This window comes from Corvus moneduloides, chromosome 11 (genome assembly GCF_009650955.1).
Source record: "Corvus moneduloides isolate bCorMon1 chromosome 11, bCorMon1.pri, whole genome shotgun sequence".
NCBI lineage: Eukaryota > Metazoa > Chordata > Aves > Passeriformes > Corvidae > Corvus > Corvus moneduloides.
In genome coordinates this window covers 16,776,203-16,782,244 of record NC_045486.1, presented here as the reverse complement: position 1 = coordinate 16,782,244, position 6,042 = coordinate 16,776,203, and positions in this window count along the sequence as shown.

Below are 6,042 nucleotides of genomic sequence, written 5' to 3'. Positions count from 1 at the left end.
AAGCCCTACTTTAAAGCACTACTTTGGTGCTTTTAAAAGCCCTACTTCCTTGAGTAAGTAATTGCATTAAAATCATAGGCTTTTTTTGTCTTTCTTAAATAAAACTTATTTTTCATGTTTCCATAGAAGATACATGCACATGTCATCTTGAAGTTTCTAAAAGATTGAAAATCTGGGCTACATTTAAAAGGAACCCAAAACCTCTCAAGGTTACAAATAGCCCCGTGCTGCCTTCCATTGTTGAGGGTAGGAGACTGATCCCTGCATTTGAACATTTGATACTGTAGTTAGTTTTTAAGGAGAATTTAAATTTAAAAAAAGGTTTGTATGGTGTTTACTGCCTACACCCCCTTACATTTGGTTTCAACATGCAAGCTGCCAGTGTTGATTCTGAGCAATGTAAGTGTTCTACTTCCCCTTACAACAGCCTTTCTTTGCAGTTAATATAGATGGGAGAACAAGGAAGTGTATGTATTGATGCAATTTTCTTGCTTACCACAGCCTATTCAGAGTTGGTTTTATATTCCTGTGAGTACTGGAGAAAACCATGCTGTGAAAGAAGACAAACAATGTTTTCTGATTTCTTGGTTGGTTTTTCAGCTCTTTCAAAAAAATTTGATTGTTGGTGTTAACTTAAGGTTCATGAGAGTAAGATTCTGTTTGTGCACAGAGCAGAAGCAGCATAGAGAGACACAACTCACAGAGTGGTGTGCTCACTGAGGCAGGAGGGATTTTAGGCTTTTTTCTCAAATCCCTTTTGATTTGCAGCTGTAAGTTGTCTCATCAGTCAACAAGAACAAGCTGGAGACCATCAAGTCAATGAATTTAGACCATCACATGACATCAGCTTGTAGTACCTGATGCTTTTGCTGCTCACCTGAGAGGAACTAAGAATCACCTGAGGCAATGCAGGTGGCTCCTGCTTTAAGAGTGATGTCTCAAAGGTGTCAGCTATCAAGAGCTCCAACACTGAGGAAATTTTGTCAGATTCTGTTGTCTGATGAGATGGTAAGATATTAGGATAATGTATGCAGGCTTTATTTTGGTTTTAACCCTATCTCATGTGTGGGTATTTCCAGGGACTACAGTTGCTGTGTTCCTTTAGGGAATGAGAACAGGAGGTTAAGGGTTGGTCAGGCTTCTGCTCTGTCACTCACCTGGCACAAGGTGTGGCTGTGGGGGGAGAGCAGGTGAGTGTGGCTGTTCTCCACTCTCTGCCCCTGCCATGCTTTATCCCCCTCTCAGCAGGGAGAGGCAGCTCTGTCTTGCTCTCCCCTCAGTGAAGGAGCAGGACATGCCAGGCACAGCAACAAGAGCTGTAGAATGTGCTCTACTTACCCCACCCCTGGGACAAAGGGCTAGTGTTATTTTTAGATTATTGACAGATAATCAGAAGGTATTAACTAAAAATTTTTCTTTTATTAGTGTAAATGGTTATCCAAAAATGCAAACAGCAATGGCATTGGTGCATGGAGTTGTTTTTTTGTCTTCTTAAAATGCATCAGCTATACTATCAAACTGTCAGACAATAACGTGGGTTAGTCCCACACTGTGACTGGAACAAGGCTTTCTTTGCAGAAAGAAAAATATGTCCTATTGTGACCTGGTGTGAGGATATGGGAGTACTTGAATCCTAATTTCATTGGTCAGTTGTATCATTTTAAAGCACAGTTTGACCACTGCAAATGAACAACTTTTGGCAGTTTGTGCTACTAACATTCAATTCTCAAGTCTTCTTTTTTGCTTGGGCTGTAGGCTTGGGTATTTTCCCTTGTTCCAGTAATGATTAATAATTCTGTTTTCATCTCTTTCAAGCTGTCCATCCTAATCTTCTTGCCTGTACTGGGGCACATACTATTTAGACCATTATTATGTTATGATAGTCATTTAGTAGGGTTTGGTTTTATTGCTCAGCCATTGCTGCTATCAAAAGCCAAACACAGTATCTGTGAAAGAAGATAGTATGCAAAATCAATGCTAGTGAACCTTTAAAATGAAAGCAAACATCAATAATGAAACTGCAGACTGTGTGTGTTTGCACAGGAGCAGGGTGGAGGACTGAGGTCACCTGCCCCAGGCATGTCGCAGTTTTGGTGAACCACACGGGGAGAGTTTGGTGTAGTTGATGTTTGGAGTCATGGCACAGATGTTGAGTCAGGAGACTTCGGAGAGAGATGTCAACATGTCTCTCCTCCCCACACTGCATGTGGGTTAGAGAGAGTGTTTTGGGGAAATAGCTCTGTCTTGAGCTTGCCAAATAATGGGTGAGCCAAACTCTCATTTCTTGTGCACGTTTGCTGCTGTTGGTAGCAGAGTGAAGGAAGGATTTGATGTTTCTGTCAAGATCTGGTAAAATAACAAAGACACTGAGAATATTTACTCTAGTTTTTAGTAACAGGCTAAAAATTGATTCTTTCCCAGAGGACTTAGATGTATAAACATAAATTGAAGCTGCTATCAACAGAGTTGGAAAGTCCATCTGTAGCAGAGCTACTTTTCAAATGTGTCTGAAGACAGGTTATGTTTTTAGAAGTACTAGAGCCAGTATTCCAGATATGTTTCTTGAGTAAATTCAGCTATTTTTACCTCTATGCAACTGGGACATTAATTTTACTCAACAATCTATTATGTTTCTTGTCAAAAAAAGTTCGTTTTGGGGGTGTTAAAGTTCTGTCCAAAAGAGGCTGTAGAGTTGCTGGGTGTTGATACCAGCATGGTGTCTTGTGTCTGCTGAATTCTAGTGTGTGGCCTTGCTCTGCCACACTTGGAAACTGTTTATGGGGTCAAACCCAGATTTCTGGTTAGTGTTGAGCTGACCCTGTATGTCTTTGAAGGTAATTCCACTTAGAAACACTTTTAAGTACACGTAGTTTAAGTCAGTTGGTGTGTGATCCCTTTTATTTTTGTAAGCAAATTATTTCATGTATAATTAAATCTTCTGTAATTTACATATCATTATGTATATAATTAAATAGTTAATGATCTACATATTTTTTGTTCCGTAGCATACCTGAATATATATGATCATTCAAGCCTGGATGAGCTGCAACATACCTGAACGTATGGGAACTTTTGATAGGCTTAGTGTCCTAGATTACCACAGAATTTTTCTTCTCATCAGGCTGATATTAAATATGATTCACTGCATGTCATTCTCATGATTAAAAGGTGCCTGTGGGTTTTTTTTGTGACAGAAGGGTAAATGGAGGAACAACTCAGGTGTTCAAATATTAACTAGCTGCCTTCTCATGCTGTCAGTACAGTAAATGTTATTGAGAAGGACAAATAGGTACTGTTTTTATTGGTCACATTCTTCCAGTGGTTTTGACTTGCTTGAAGATAAGAACAAAACTTTTAGAGGGGCACGTTTGCCATGTTTCCAACTACTTTTACTCAGCAAAATTTTTAAAACTGTGTTTGGAGGCAATTTCTTCACTTTTGTGAAGGAAAGTGTCTTCACTTTCTATAGGAAAGTGTGTTCTACATGTAAGTTTAGAACTGTGAGGAAGCTTTTATGAGCTGGTTATGCCGAGGATGCCAGTGATATAAATCATTTGGAGGAGGAAGAGGCGAGAGAAGAGGTAATAGTTTCCTTATGGTTATTTAGACTTTGTTTTCAGGTAGGCCCAGAGTAGAGGAGGGGAAGTCCCTCCTGGTCTAGTTAAATAGGGTTTTTTCCTGCTCAAGCTTTTAGGAGAAAGTATAGGTTCAGAAAAACTTCAGAGCAATTTAGGACTTCAGAACAATTGTGTATTCTCTGTTAATGATTTTATATCCTCCCCCTCCTCAGAAGATACCTGTATCTCCTCTATAGCAGTAGGGCAAACTCAGGTTGACTGAAGGCCCTATGGTCTTTGTTTCAGTGCAGATGAAAGCACTCTATAGAAGGAGCAGTAAGTGTCAACAGTGGTGAAAAAGAAAAAAGACAAATTAGGGATTTTCCTGTGTCAAATCCATGTATTTACAGCTGTCCTTTAGGGATCAAAATCTCAATGTGCTGTTTTAGTTTTTATACACCTGGGAAAAGAGCCCCACTGAATTGCAAAGATCTAATGTAATTTTGTGATTTCCTTTTCAGATTTTGTGGGATTGCACTTCCTAAGTATATAGGTATTTTAACTGGTTCTTTCCTAGGCTTCTTCAGAAAGCAAGGTTCCTCTACAAGCAATTCAGAACACCTGACCCAGATTCCTGTTCCAAGTTGCCCTATGGAGGACAGCTTTGTTTTGCATTAACTGCAGGAAAAGTTTGTTGCTTAAACCAAATGCTTAGAATGTCTCCTTAAGTCTCATGTGGAAAAAATCCCCTCTATTTTATTCCTCCAACTACAACATTGACTTGAATAGTTTGATAACAAATAAGCTGAATGAAACAGATATTATACATATTTGAGACCAGACAGAAAGTCTGAGCAGAGCTTTTTCTGTGTGCACACCTCCTTCGTGGCAGAGCTTGGAGGTAAAGGTGAGGCGATCCTTGTCTTGTGTGGGTGCTGTTTTCTGTTGTGAGTACTTTACCATCTTAGTCTGACTTAATAACTTGGCTGTGAAGCAAAAGGAAAAACTGCTAAATATCTGCCCACTATCTGCATGGTTCTTAGTGCAGGGAGGACAGACTTAGCAGCTCACAGCTGCTGAAACCAGGAGTCATATCATCCCCCATCTCCTTGTTCCTGTCTTCCTGCCTACGTGTTCTCACTGAGTACCTTGTGCCAGCTTTGATGCTTGCTGGAATGCTTGATGCTTTGATTTAACTCTTGAAATATCAGCAAGCTATCCCAGGGAAAAAAACCCCAAACCAACGCATCCAAACCCCAAACAAATGTGGCCAATTTTCTGCCTTTTTACTGAAGAACATTGACTTAATAATGGGTTTCTGTGCTTGAGAGACGTGGGATAAACAGAGAACACAAAAGGAAGGCAGCAAAATTTGTTCTTTTTGGCAGCTGGAGCTGTTATGGTGGTTCGGACAAGTAGGAAAGAGCCTGACCTACAATGAACTGGGTTTCAGTCACACGTGCAGCTGGGTTAAATTACATTTAGCCTATTACTTTTTGAGCACCTGCAAATACACGTGAGTTTAAGTCTGATGTTTGTGAGTGCTAAAGTAGAGCCATCCATGTACTCACATACCCTGCAATGCTTTCTTTGAAGTTAAATGCACTCGTGTGTGGGTCTCTGAGCTGCTCAAAGGGCTGACTGCTGCATTTCATCCACCAGCTGTAAACACCAAACTTGTCCTAAATAGTGAATGTTTTCAGGATCCAGCGTGTGTTTCTCATGAACTGAGTTCTGACTCCAGGTGGGTGGAGATAGGAGGAAGAAAGGATTTTGACTTGCTCTTCCTGTTCAAAACCATTTAAGTCTCAATTTAAAAAAAAAAAAAAAAAGAAATAATCACATCCACCTTGTATCTCATATTGAAAAGATTTTATTCCTTGAGTCCTGATTCTTGTATTGGATGTAACAAGAATTCACCTTTTGAAATGGAAAACTTGTTTGATGGGCTTGTGATCTTGCAGTGAATGATGGAATTATAGTAATACAGCAAAAAGCTTCAATGTCATCCTAATCTGAACTGAAACCTATTTTATTTCCAGGAAAAAATAAACAAATGGAGACTCAAGCCCTGGGGTCTGCTCCCAGGGAGTCATGTGCTTTCAACTGGTTTCGTTTGCACATGGGTCCAAATGCTCCAGCTTGGATTCACCTCTTCTTTACTTTCTCATTTTCTTCTCTGAGACTTTTCCTGCTGGTTTTGTCTTTTTGGAAATATCCTTCTGTTGGATATTCCTTCTATTATTGTTTGGATGCTTCTGTGTTCCTCTTCCCTTTTATCCTTGTCTTTTCCTTTTATTCTGTTCTTCTTTTCTCCTTCTTTGACAGGTATTTTTTGATATACAAAATACCTTTAGCTTTAGCCCAGCTTCTGGTGGACAAATGGTCACAAGGGAAATGTGCAGATGGCTTAAACAGATGTTCCTGTCAAAGTCAAAATATTTAACTCCTGAATTCCTGCTAGACAGTGCCTCTGATGAATATT